This window comes from Propithecus coquereli, unplaced genomic scaffold (assembly GCF_000956105.1).
Source record: "Propithecus coquereli isolate 6110/MARCELLA unplaced genomic scaffold, Pcoq_1.0 Scaffold175, whole genome shotgun sequence".
In the NCBI taxonomy this organism is placed as follows: domain Eukaryota; kingdom Metazoa; phylum Chordata; class Mammalia; order Primates; family Indriidae; genus Propithecus; species Propithecus coquereli.
Window position 1 is genome coordinate 2,792,726 of NW_012142190.1, and position 14,812 is coordinate 2,807,537.

A 14,812-nucleotide genomic window follows, 5' to 3' on the forward strand; every position below is an offset into this window, starting at 1 on the left:
AGAAGGCAGGCTCGACCACAGAGGAGGCGAGTGCTGCAGGCCAGGTGTGGGGCAGGGCTGGCTCCAGCGTCCCAAGTACACACTTCGGATTTGGCACCACAGAGGAGCCGGGAGGAGGTGGGTGCTGAGCTCGAGACCATCTAAGGTCAAGGTACAAGCAAAACTACTCCACGCAACCACTGCTAAGACTATGCCCGAAAGAAAGTGGCTCAAACTCCTCAATCTGCTTTCGTGGCTCCGTCGTTGCTTACATGGCTTTGTGGAAAAAATGCCCATGCACTAACGGCTTCTGGGAATGTTCCCTTTGCTCAAATCCTCAGCAGTGGTGAGCATCAGCCTTTCAAATGCCAAGTACACTGTCCATAGCATTTTTTAAAAGTCTGAATAAATGGAAAGAAAATTCAAGGTGCATGTTCCATTCAGTTCCCCGGTGTGCTCCCAGTGTCTGGGCGGACAGGGCCTGGCGGGTCACCGTCACGCGTGGCTCACCACTTGCAGCTCTGAGCTCCCCAGTCGGGAGGAGGGTGGTTTCTGCAGCAGCAGCACCTCTGCTGTGAAGGACCTGATGAGATGCCAGTTTTGATGCTTATTTCCCATTGTCCTAGAGACTCAGCCAGGAATGGGCGCATCACAGAGTCACATACACAACCATTCTTTTTGAGCTTGGACTGCAGAAAACCCATCAGCACCAATTCTCTCTTCAAACAAGGTAACCAAAACCTCTTCTAATTCTTAAACTCACTCCTCTATAATTACTGGCAACAGGCATGGATGTCCCATCATCGAAAGATTTGTTCCTATCCCACTCGGGGTTAAGAGACGTCCAGGTCGGGTCCCTCACACTGGGGGCTCCCACTGGAACATAAGACTGTGGTCACTGACTTGCTCAGGGCTGCAGCCCCCAACCCCAGAGCTCTGTCCCTGTCTATGATGCCTGAAATGGGTGTGAGGAGAGTGAAACAGGAAAGTCACTTCTTCTCACTGCTTTAGAATCCTTATTCTAGCAAAGTGAGACTACACACACTTGTTTTTTTTTTTTTGAGACAGAGTCATCTCACTCTGTTGCCCCAGGTGGAGTGCCATGGCATCAGCCACTGTAACCTCCAACTCCTGGGCTCAAGTGACTTTCCTGTCTCAGCCTCCCGAGTAGCTGGGACTACAGGTGTGCACCATGACGCCTGGCTAATTACATACACTTTTATAGGAACTGAATACCCAACCCTTAATGTACAGAACACAGGACACATTTACTCTTAGAAAACTTTGATCAGAAATGGTTGCTAATCTAGGGTTGGGAGAGCTTAGGTAGACCCAAAGCAATGCCTCTCTCTGATGCTAGGCTGTCTTTGGGAAGAAAAGGGCAAGACCTATTAGATACTTTCTTCCTGATGTGAACTGAAAAGCAGGCTTTATCTTCTCTACTATTCTCCAAATAACTCATCTGGAACTCCGTCTACAGAGTTACAATTCTGTCCTATCTGGAATTTATCCAGTGTACTTTATTTTTATTTTGATTATTACGTCTTTCATCTCCAAGTTTACAACCAGTTGTTTTTCATTGCTACTTGTACTTGTTTCATTTCTATTTGTTTGTGTTTTATGGAGTCTTTTTCTTGTTCAAAGAATTTATGACTCATTTATCTTTTTGAACACATTTAGCCTATGTGTTGAAAGGTTTTCCAAAAATATTCTATATAATTCAGTCTGGAATAAATTCATGTTTTGATTGTTGATTTTATTGGCTGCTCTTCTCGCACGAGGTTACGTAACGCATCTGTCTCTCCCTCTCAGACCAGCCGACCTGCAGTTGCTTCCTGCGGGGCCTCTGGGCCTCTGGAATCAAGCGGGTTCCGAGCAGCCTTGCACGTCTATTCCACTGTGATGCTGGAGACAGTAGATGCCCCTGCAGAGCCAGCCAGCAGCGTGGCTTTCTGTCTCATATTCCCATGAACCTGTGAGCTACTTCTTTAAATCCTCAACTCTCCAAAAGCCACAGCTTCAGAAGGACATTTTCTACGTTACTTTTTGTTCCTGTTTGGTCTCTTTTTGTGACTAGGAGAGCCCCTCCTTAGCCCTGTCTTCAGGCTGCGAGCCTGGCCCCTGCCCTGTGTTTGGTGGAGAACTTCTGGTTCCTTTTGCGCCACAGAACACGACCTCTTCGTAGGCACTGCCTGCCTCCCAGCCCAGGCCCGAGTGGGCCTGTGTCTCAGCCAGCTCACTACCCTACACCTCTATTCCATTTCTGGTCCAGGGACATATTTATCTTATTTTTGATTCTGGCTAAGGATTTTTGTTTTCCTTTTTAAATAAGTTCCCTGTCATTACTATATTTCACTTATTACTATATGTGTGACCTCAAAGGGTAGACACTTGGCTGTAACTCCAAAAGTGTGGCTATATTCCAGCATCAACCTATGCAAAATCCTGCTATGCCTTCGTGCATTTCACAAACATTGAAATGTTTGTGCATCCTAACGTGTCCAGGTCACTGTTCTAAGTTCTACATGGAGCAGAGGGGAGGGGTGGTGTAAAATCCCTCGACTTCCAGATCCTTTTCATTTAATCAAGAATTAACTCTTATACTTAAATAACTATAATGAAGGCAGTGCACATCATCTTCTGAACCCAAAATCAGTAGGTGTGGTGTCTACCCCCAAGCAACTTAAACTTTCTATAATAGTTTGTTTCCCCATCTGCAAAATTATAACAATAACATTTACTACTTTGAGTCATTTTGAGGATGAAATACTATAATCCAAGCAAAGCACTTAGTATCTGGCACAAAGAAAGTACTCAATGATATTAACTACCATTATCTCAATAGGTGCTATGCCAACTTCGTGCAATATTTTATTTTTTTATATATATAACATGTATGTAGTAGTCTCCTGGGAACAAAATATTTTTTATGTTTAAATTTTTTTCTCCCTAAATTCTTATTCTACTGTCATAGAATGGGCTTTTCTGTCCCCTTTATCACCTCCATTCCTACGCTTTTGTCCCTTGCCCAGGAGGAATTTTTCTAGCAGAATAATGCATCCATGTTACGCATCAGAGAGGTTCTGCTCTGAGGAAGGTAAGAACTCACCATCTCCTCTTTGGATGAAACCAGGGATGAGTTTCCTGGGGGTCAGACACCAGATCAGTGACAATGGGGGTCCTGGGGGTGGACAGAGGGTAGACAAAGAAAGGAATAAAGGAAACCAAGGGAGAGGTACTGATGGATGCCCCCCCTGAGAAGGCCTCTGCATGTTTGAAAAGAGACCCAATGAGGAAAGTGAAAAGGTGTTTTATACCATCTTCTGGACTTGGAGAATATTTGAGTTAGCTGCGAACAGGATGGAACTCTTCCTGTAAAGGGCTATCCTTGAATCCACTGTAGAAATGGCTAAGGCATGCCCATTTTTACAAGGATAAAATCTTGGTCCAAAGCTTGATGTGCCGGGATACCAGATGTCCTGGGTTGCCTGTGATCACTATAGGCAATGCCACTTGTGAAGACTGGTGAGAAAGCTGTGTCTATACCCAACATTTCCATTACTCATATATGGGTATTTTGGTCCAAGAAGTGTCCTGGGGGTGTCACTTCACATTCAATGTCTTAAGGCAACGAAAGAGCACAGTGTTTAAAACCCGAGACTCTTCTGGAAAATCTAAGAAGAGTGGACACCAGAACAGAGTAAATACAATGCCAGTAATTGCAGTAATTGGACAAGAGACAAGCTGAAGGGCTATTTCTGCCTGCCCAGGAAGGGCCCACGAATGTTGTGCTCAGGAGATCTTTGCAGCAAATTCAGCAGTACAAAACTGGGATGATGATGTACCAAGCACTGAGACGTAGGTTTCATTCATTTATTTTTCTGTTTTTGTAACCATAAACAGAATGTTGGCTGATGGCCCGTTTCGATGTTTAAAGTGAGAAGGCTGTAGCGGAGGTGAAAGACTTGTGCACATAGCCAAGTGCCACTGGGAGCATGCCTGCCAAGTCAAGATCATTTGCGTGAACACACACAGAAAACGAAATCTTGAGCACAATCTGGAATGGATTTAGAGAAAAATTGTTAATAGCCAGCCTCATTTTTCATAACCTCGATGTCACAGCAAGAATTTTTTTGATGTGCTGAAACCTCTGTTAAAACAGCCCTCATGAACAGCCACCTTGTTTTAGTAGAAACTAGGCAGAGTTGAGATTCATTTTTAAACATTGTCATTGATGTGGAGTAGATGGAAGGTAATAACAGCTTTTGAGTTTTGCAAATCTCTATCTGAGAGTGTTTATTGAATGCACTCAACCCCTAGGTACTGGGCCATGTCCCAAGAGTTCCCCAGGTGTGGAATGATTTCCTTGTCCCCCAAATGCCAGATGCTGAGGGTGGAACCTCATTTATATCCTCATGTCAGGAGCTGGAAAAAAAATTCTTATTTCCTCAGAAATTTGTCTTGTCCTCCCCACTACAAATTGGAAAATACAAAAGTGGTTGACCACTTTCTGGAATTTTGAGTGAATAATGTCTCCATCCCTGGAAAGACCTGGAGTGCTCCTGGGTTGCCAGGATGGACACAGGCTCACGGCAGAGCCAGGGGCTGGGTGGTCTGTGTCAGTGGTTTCCAAGTCTTAGCTTCAGTTTTATGTTTCTCTCCAGTTTTAAGAATAAGCTAAGACCCACTCAGAATGAAGCATGGCCACTTCTGTCAGTCTAAAATGAAGGAGGAAAACGGGAAAATCAAAAACATTTGTATTCAGAGAAATAGATCTGAGGCCACAAAATGCAGGTCTCTGCCAAATCCAAACCCAAACCCAACATCAAGATGCTTTTGGCCAAAGCCTGACCCAGAACATTCACGTCTGGATGGCTCAGATTTTGTTCTCAAATTTTTTCTGTTTTTCTAAAACCTGAGATTCTTCTGGAAAATCTAATACTGATACAATGTCAAAAGAGAACCAAAGTCTTAAATTGGGTGACCAAGGCTTCCAGGAAGAAAGAAAATTATTTTCCCCTGAATAGTTTTAGCTGGTTGGACCTTTGTAGCAACTGGCTCAAGTTACAAAATTCAAAGACTCAGCATCTAAAAACAGGTTTCTTTTCTATGTTACCTTTCCTTATCCAAGTGCTGCAACCCACTAAAAACTGTAATTTGTTAATATTGTTAATTTCTTGTTTTCCTCTTCACAGCTCCATTTTACATCCATGATTCTTGTTCCTATATATTTTTTTCAGTAATGCCTTAAATTCTTACTGCTTGCTACTTTTTGATTGTGACATTTTGATGGTATCTTTCTTGTCACTTTGATGGATGTCTTTGTTCCTGCTTCTTGTCCCTGCGTTGAATGTTCCATGTCTTTCTTTCACAATACGTCATTTTGGAAAATTGGGCTTTAATATTTTCCAACTCTTTTTTTTTTCTTTTTGACACTGCTTGCTATCTCATGTTCTTAGAATGATACTTTTACCCGTTCTCAAGTATTGCCAAAAGGAATCAATTAACATTTTCTCTAGACTTTATCTTGGCCATAAAAAAGATAAATACATTTCTTCATGTTAAAAATGGAACAGAAGATTGTCCTTGTGTTCATCTTGGTCAATTCAGATTTGGGATTTGAAAATAATATTTGTTGAGGAAATTTATGGACAAAAGAAGGCTATTAAGAAAAAAATTTCGAGAATTAGTTAAATAATATATGAGAAAAATCATGTGGTAGCTAGATTATTAGAGAAATACTTTTTACCGTCTCAGACTATATAAAAACTCCAGCACTTAAAACAACACTGAGCTTGTCCAAATGAGTGGAAGCAGAATATTCCTGAATGCATTTGAACAAACTTGTACTTTATGCTCATTTGTAAATATATACTTGCAAATGTCATAAACAATAATTATTAAAATATATCTTGAAAGATCGAAAGTCATGTTACATCCAAATTCTAACATCTTCCTCTGTGATAACATCTCCTTTGCTTTAATGTCCTTAGAAAATTCTTTGTCTTACAGCAACTAACCCAAGTTATGGAATAAATGCTGAGATGAAACCAAACTACTGCAAAGTAACAACATTAATGAGACATGGTCTGCTTATTTTTTCCTCGGGAGTCTCATCATTTTAATACCAGAAGTTTCAAATCAATTTCTTTTTCCATTAAGAGCACCCAGAAGCTATAAAATCAGATATTAGTAATGGAGAAGATTTATTACAAAAGTTATATATTGAATTATCTATTCCCAGAGACCTGACATAGTTAGATTTGTAGTGAAATTCTTGAACAATTATCTTGGAGATTTTTTTTTAAATAAAATCAACACTATTTCATCTATCCAGATATGTTACAACCTAGCAAAAATAGGCTTGGAAATCTTTCATCATTAATATACACTCATATCTACTTGAAAATCCTTAGTACCTATGAGATTTCCCACTCCAGTCTTCTCTTTATACTTCATTTTGAAAATACTATTAATCCCCACAGGGGAGGTAGCTAAGCTCCCAGCAAAAAAACAGGTCCCTTTGGTAGAGTTGCAAGGGATAAGAAAATAATAGAGAAAAATGGAAAATGGAAGAAATAAAAGAATACACTGAGACAAAGATATAGTTTTATAAGTTTATAAAGATTATAGGCAAAGTGCGATCTCAGGGGGCCTAGACCTTCTCCGTGGGTCTCAAAAAGCCCCGAATGAGGTCTTACATGGTAACTTATAGGGAATAGTGAATAATTGCCAGGGGTAACAGATTTACATAACAGCAGGTAGTTCCTCTCAGGTTAACAGATTTTCAAAAGGCTTCTACAGAAGGCTACTACAGTTTCTTTAACTAATTCTATCTATGTGAGCAAAGGTTACAAAATCTTTCAAAGGTTAACTTCTAAGTTCTAAGGTAAGTTTATCATTTAACAGAGGGGTTAAACAGACATATGTTGGCTCCATGTTTATTAGATTATTGTGAATGGAGACAGGTAGTCTAGAGTGGTTTAAACAAGAGCTTTGCTTTTAGCCATTCGGGAAGCTGTCTGTTCTGGGGGGCACTCCATTGTCAGCTCTCAGCCTGTAGTTTTTAACAGATTCACTTTGCTTTACAAAGCAATCCAAACCATTAGGTCTGAGAAACGTGGCGCCTTGTGGGATACAGCTGCTACTGTCCTTCAGAGATGCCCTTCTGAGTATAACAGCATTTGAAATGCAAACCAACACGTTCACATATTCCTTCAGGGCAAAGCTCTGAAAAACTCCTAAGACAAATCCTGTCTGCAAACATGTTTTTATATTAATTCATGGAGCAACAATCCCCTTTTAAATTGCATTTTTAAAGTAATATAGGAATACATTCTATTTGTGAAGAATTCAGACACTGTGGATTAAGCTTGTGTCTCTCAACCCTCCACTTTCAGTCTCGGTTCCCTTCCTAGATAGAGTTAACCAGAGTTAGCAGTTCTTGAATATAATTCCAGATTTTTTATTTCTTCTGTGCATTTCCATCCACATCTCTGTATCTATAGCGACATAGCCATTTGACTGGGCGCTATAATTACAATGACTAATGCCTACCTACTTTTCCAGAGGCCTATTAAAATATTTAAGTCCTAAAATTTCTTGTTACCTCTAAAGTATAGAAATAAAACTACAAAATTTAAAACTAATGTGTAAAATTCTACCAAATTTAACATTGCCAAATTTAGTATTCATAAACAAGTCATTATGTTGGAAAACAATGGGCAAACTCAATTCTCCTTACTTCACAAATGGTCCCAAGTATGAATGATAATTATTGAAAAATCATAATTACTTGCAAAGTAAATAAATTACTTGTAACCAAAATATTTTTAAAAGCAAAATTAGAAAAATCGTTCCTAATTTTTATGACAAAAAATTGTATTTAATTTAGGAAAGAGGTTCAAGATTAGGTGAGATTGCGCCTTCACAATTTAAGATTGTGTAGAGCCTACAAATTTCTTAAGATAGACCTGTAGAAATATGTAGTATTCTTTTGTGTAAGTGTGGTTTTAAAGTCGCTTTACTCACGCAAATGTTTTAGAAATTTTTCAGTGTGAGTAGATGTATATCCACCTCCTTGTTTTGTAACTGACTGAAAACATTTTTCACAATGCCTTTGGGAAGCAGGGAGTATGGTGCAGTGTAGTTATCATGGGGATCAGTGGATAAAGCTGGGACTTAAAGACCATCAAACATAGCAAAAATTAAGAACTGTGTGTGATTATAAATAAAAGTCCTGAAAAAAGAAGCTATTATATTATACACAGCACACAACAGGCAGCCTGGGAAAAGTCAGCATGGAATATGAAGTCAGTCACTCACTCTTAGTGCATATTGTTGAGACTCTAGTATGTGCTCCTCACCGTGCTGGGTGTTGGGGATATGGCGTTATATAAGGCAAATCACATCTTCATGGAGCTTATAGATTAGTTGAAAGGACAGACACTACACAATAATGCATAATTATTATTACTAATATTACAGGGATAGTAGAAGGGGCTCTTACTCATTTTAGGAGTTCAGCAAGTTTCCCTTGAGGAAGAACAATTTAAACTGGGCTTGATGGTTGAATAGGATTTTGCATAGCCACATGGAGGTGTCAGTCTGGATTGGGGAAACCATAGCATTAAAGGCTATGGGAATAGCACAGGGGAAGCCTTAGAAGCAAGAGGGAGTGTGGCCATATGTATAAAATGACAGGCAAGAGAACAAGGAGGCAGGAAAGCTTGGCAGATGTCAGAGTCTGAAAGGTTTTGAAAGTGGGCAGGGAGCTTGGTCTTGCTTCTAAAGGCACTGGAAAATCATGCTGTGGCATGACCAACTTTTCCTCTTAGAAAGATAACTGGAGTGGTCGTGTGATGGATGGATTGGCAAGGAGCCAGCCTAGAAGCAAGGAGACCAGTGTGGAGGTTCTTGCAATAATTTGGATGCAAAATGAAGAGGGTCCAGGGAAGGGTGATGGAGAGAAATTTGCTGATGCAAGCTGCAGAGCCAGCCTGCAGGGCATATCTGTGCTACCTCTTCTTGGTCCCGGAAGGTCCTGGATTAGAATAAAAGGTTTGGCTCATCTTGCCTCAGGTGACCCAGCATTTGGAGCATGATGCTACACAGCAGAGGAGGTCCCATGGTATACAGGGAAGATGGGAAGACTGGATTCAATTACCCACACAGAGCTGCCTACATGTGTTCCTGATTCTACAGCAGGAGTCAGGTAACCGGCAGGTTTGGGCTTCCCACAAAAGCTTCATTTTGCCCACACAGTGCTTTTATTTTTAAAATGAAGTAATTATCAATATTTTAATATTGTGATATTTTAAATTAAAATTTGAATTTTTAAACAGATAAGAAAATTTGCTTCCTTCCTTCCTTCCTTCCATCTAGAAAATACTGTAGCACCTCTTAAAATGAGTTGGGACTCCCAAATTGTCACAAATGAAATCCTGTGATGCTGTAACTCAAAACCAGGATAGAGCAAGTGTTGTGGTAAGTCAGAGCACCTGGAGTTTAGTCCTGGTTCTGCCCAATAGGTGTTATTTGGGGTTAATTTTGGTGTTACTCTGCATCATTGTTTCAGTTTCCTAATATGTAAAATAAGAATAATGATAATAATACTCTGCCACTGTCATCCAACTGGTGTAAAGATTACTGAGATAGGATGGAAATACATTTTGGGAAGAAGTGCCCTTACTTCCTTCCCCCTGTAGTATGGGATGCACATACTCAGGGGAGTGCTAGTAAACTGGCTTTCTGGAAAAAAAAAGGATTCTAATTTATAGCATTTGCCAAATTCTGTGGTGTAAATAACCCTACCATGATTGACTTCAAACCATCAGTGGTTTAACATCCAGCTTGCAAAATTTTTGAATATTTAACAATTGGTTTAAAAACAAAACAAAACAAAACAAAACAAAAAAACACGCTGTTGATCAGGCAACAACGCTGACAAATTTCAGAGACATTAGGGTAAGCTAAGGAAGCCAGGCACAATGTAGTACACACTGTATGAATCCATTTTTATGAACAAGTAAAACGATTTATGGTGGAAAAAAACAACAACAACTGGTTTTTGATACAGTCTGGCTTTAGCATACTACTGCATATAACTCAGACTCTCAGGTCATAGATTAGAGTAGATCATTATAAAATAACATAATAAATAAAATAACAAGCCATTTTCAATGTGACAAAGTGAAGATTATGCATAACCCTCATGTAAGTCCTTTGATTGTTGTATGTGAGCAGTCTTCTAGGTTTGGATACCATGAATGCAGGGAAAACATGGCGACACATGGATCTTTGAAAGTACTTGCTTACCTATCTTACAGTAGCTGACAGAGTAAGATTGATTGTGACCACCCGGTTAGAACCAAGTGGCTGCAGCGATCTCTTCTGAGCCAATGATTTTATGTCTTAAGTGAAGTGCTGAGAAAGTAATAGCAATTGTTACTACACCTAACGCTTAATGAATGCTGCTTGTCTCTTCCTCACAGCCACCTTGTGTGGCACGTAATTATTATCCCCATGTTACACTGCAGGAAAGTGAAGCCCACGTGTGCAGCTGGCAAAGGGAGGAGGAGAAAGAGGAGGAATGCAATCACAGGGAGCTTCGTGCCAGCCAGGGCTCTTTACCACCACAGGTGAGTAGCTCCTATTTCCCTGTGAACGAACTTCAGCATAGCCATGGTATAAGTTAGTATCGTCAATGTTTTCAACCTGTTCTACCAATGGAAATAGCTCGCTGTGTTTATCCCAACATGTTCATGTTCCTTTCCACTCTTGGTGTTACTGCAGGAAGCCTTCTTGAAAAATTCTGCTCATTAAGCGAGGAAGCTAATTGGTTTCTATTAATGGCTCAGATATTCATCTCATCATCTGATTTTAATTTAGACTATTTTTTCCATATGGTAATTGCAGATTCCTCTGCACTGGATATGTAGCAGGGTAGCGTGTTTTCTCCGAAACAGTTGAAATAAATGATATAATCTAACCTCATTGCATAAAGCAAACTCTTCTTGCTTCTTTACTACCTATACAATGCCTCTGTCTCTGTCCCTACACGAAGTTCTCATTTGAACTTTGACTTTTATATTATTGTGAATATCCTACAAATAGAACATTACATTTTTTCTTTAACCACACCAAGAACAAGAAGAGAATAAAGTCTAACGTGAAGTGCCTTTTACATTGAGAAGGAGCGTCGATCATGCTGTGAATTTGGGAGAGAAGTCTGTTTTTAAAAGGAAGGAATGGTGGCTTACAGAGAACAGTATAGAGGAGAGCGGGTTGGAGGTAATGTTTACAGCAAAGCAAAAGCTGCGAGTCTGAGCTGCAGTTCAGTTTTCCCAAGGAAACAGGTGAGAAAAATGGTGTAAACAGACTACATTCAGGCAGGTCTCGGTTTATTGGAAGACGCCTGTTATGCAGAACTGTTTATTGTCATGTTATCTCATGCCCTATTTGAAGCTGTCCTATATAAAAACAAAAGGAATTGGGAAAGACAGGGCACGAGGAGGTCCGTGGGAGGATCCTACCTGTCTGCTTCATCGTGGAAGCCTTCCCCAAACCTCCGTCTCGGCACATGCCAGCGGAGGTGCTGTCCTGTCTGCGTTTCCTGCTGTCCCTGCGGGGCGTGTTGCACACGTCCTGTCTGCAAGTAGCCGCACCTCAAAGAGCTCGATCTGACCTGTGACCTGTCAGAGGCTGCGTTGCACAAGCAAGCACGGCAGGCTTAGAACCTACTGGTATTTTAAAAATTGCCTCCTCTAGATAATAGTTTCTGCTCCCTCCCTTGCTCTCTCTTTTAGCAATTCCATTTTAGAATTGTAAAATTATTTTTGGAAGTAAATGATGGTAAAAAATAATCAATGAACACCCAACCCAGCCAATGTCATAAGACTTTCTGCCTTGATTTAGGTTCCACGTTCCAGAAATTCTCATTTTCTGTGTTTCGCATTGTGGAAAGTACTAAATGAACAACGAAAGTGAGAAACAGTGAAAAGTAAGGGTAAAAATGAATGCTTTCATTTGAGTCTTTCTGGTTCAGTTTGGTACAAAGGCAATGGAAGTGGTACTTCAGCTGGACTTACAGTTGTACATCATGGAACTACACAAGGAGAAGTTTTTAAAATATTTCCAGTTATAGGAAAGGTATTCATTTGGTGAAGGCTTAATTATATTTGTCACATATTTACATTTTCATTTTATTTCACTTTCCCAATTTTAATTTTTCTTAATGTAATATATGCACAGTGCTAAAAATAAGAAATGAGGATTGGTACATCGTTGGTGCTCAGTAAAGTTCTATTGCATGAATGCATGGGTTAAAGAATTATAAGCCCTTCCTCAGCCCTAGGCCTAGTTAGTTCCAGTTGCCAAAGACACCTACTCTTGAACAGTGTTTGTTAAGGCGGTTATCTCTCTATACCCTAAATAATACGTTTATATCATTATTTCTTGATTTATACATTTAACACATTTCTATTAACTCCTCACTGTGAAAGATGAGGATTTATCCCCATAATTTATCCAAGTTTCTATCTCTCTGTTCCAATTTTTGGTAATTATTATTTTGGCTCTATTGCTTGCCTTTGTAACTTTAAATATCATATTTAAATTTCTATTTCTTGTGTCACCAACGTAAGCTACGATATCCTGATGTTAGATGAGGGGAGCATGCACTTCCTCCTTTTCTCCATTCTTCTTAATAGAGTCAAGGTTGATGATGTTTATTCTGTTTTGTAAATATATTTAAATGTCAGGGATTTATTCAATGAGTTATCTATAAAAGTTGAAAAGCAATAAATAACATTTACATATATATAACTATTTGCATTTTGTTTACTGCCAAGTAAAATAGTTCCAGGATGACATTTCTTTCTACATGGGTGCAATGCCCTGACTCTGGCGTCACCCGAAGGAGACAATTCACAGTATCTTAGCTAAGTGGATTTTATTTTTCTTATACTTCCTTTATTGTTTGAACTCATGTCATAGTTCACTTTGCACTGTATTTGGACATGCCGTTCTTGTATAGTTTTGTAGCTTTCTTAGCTGTTCTAATGAATTCTTCCCCATCTTGTTGAGAGTAGAAACATGTTTTTGTTTGTTTTTATTTTCACCACTTTTTACTAATATAAGATAGTTATGTAGTCATGGTATATTTCTTGGGATCCATCCTATTCCCTTTTCTTCTTAGAATCCAATGACTTGTTATTTTAATTTTTACCAGTTGCTTCCTAGACATTTTGCATAACTGTCCTGTGGGGAACATTTTCATTGAGCTCCTGGGTACGGCTTGTTATTTCTCATATCCCATGACTTCTGTTCTCTTTACCCATGTTCTTCTCAGAAAGCATGTAGAGTAGGCAAAGTTCTGAGCCCTTTAATATCTAAAAATGATTTCGTGTGTCTTAACCCTTGTTGAAAATCTAGGTAGGGAAGCAGTCTAGGTTTAAAACCATTTTCCCTCAGAAGTGAAATGCCATCGCCCCATTTTCTCATGGCATTTAGTGTTGATGAGACATCCAATTCCTCTATGAGTCTTATTTTCTGTGTTTTACATTATGGAAATTTTAGGGCCCTCTCTTCAGCATTTTCAAATTTCATGGTAATATGGCTAGAAGGTTTTTAATTTTTTCATTACTTCTTCTTGGATCTCTGTAGACTCTTAAAATTTCCTGGTTTAGTTTCTCTTGTCTTTTATAGCTCAGTCTTTCAGTTCCATATTCTAGAAGATTTCCTTGATTTTAATCTTCCAAACTTCCATTGCATTTTAAAATATTTCAAAATCATGTTTACTTTCCAAGAGTTCTTGCTTGTTCTTAAAATTTCTATTTTATAGTGCCCTGTTCTTGTTTGGTGAACAGAATATATGCTTTCTTTAAACAACTTTATTGTGGTACATTTACATACTATAAAATTCACCCAGTTTAAGTGTACAGTGATTTTTAGTAAAGTTAGAGTTATATGACCACCACTACAATCCAATGCTAGAATATGTCTATCACCTCAAAAAGATCTCTGTGCCCATCTGCAGTCAATCCCCACTCCCATCCTTATCCCCCAAAATAACCCATCTGCTTTCTGTCCCTATAGATTTGCATTTTCTGTACATTTCATATAAGGGAATTATATAATACTTACAAAATTGCACAGTATTTACAAAAAGAAATCTTTTGCACCAGGTTTCTTTTACTAGGATGCTTTTGAGATTAATCCATGTTGTAGCAAGCATTAGTAGTTAAGAAATCAACTACTTACAATCCAAGAAAAAAAGTCTTTCTTGCTGAATAGTATTCCATTGTATGGATATACTACATTTTATTTATTTATTCATCAGTTGATGAGCATTTGAGTTTTTTTCCAGTGTTTGTCTGTTATGAATAATGAATAATGCTGTATGAACAATTGCAATTGAGTAGACATAGGTTTTCATTTGTGTTAAAGTAGATATCTAGGAGTGAAATTGCTGGATCGTGTGGAAAGTCTATGTTTAACTTTTTTTTTTTTTTTTTTTGAGACAGGGTCTTGCTTTGTCGCCCAGCTGGAATGCACTGGCACCATCACTGCTTGCTTCAGCCTCCAACTTCTGAGCTCAGGGGATCCTCCTGTTTCAGCCTCCTGAGTAGCTGGGACTACAAGCATGTACCACCACACCTAGCTAATTTTAAAACTTTTTTTAGAGACAGGGTCTTGCTATGTTGCCCAGGCTGGTGTCAAACTCCTGGGCTCAAGTGATCCTCTTGCCTCAGCCTCCCAAAGTGCTGGGATTAAAGGCATGAGCCCCTGTAGGGGTTTAACATTTAAGAAATTTTGATGAAATCCAAATTAT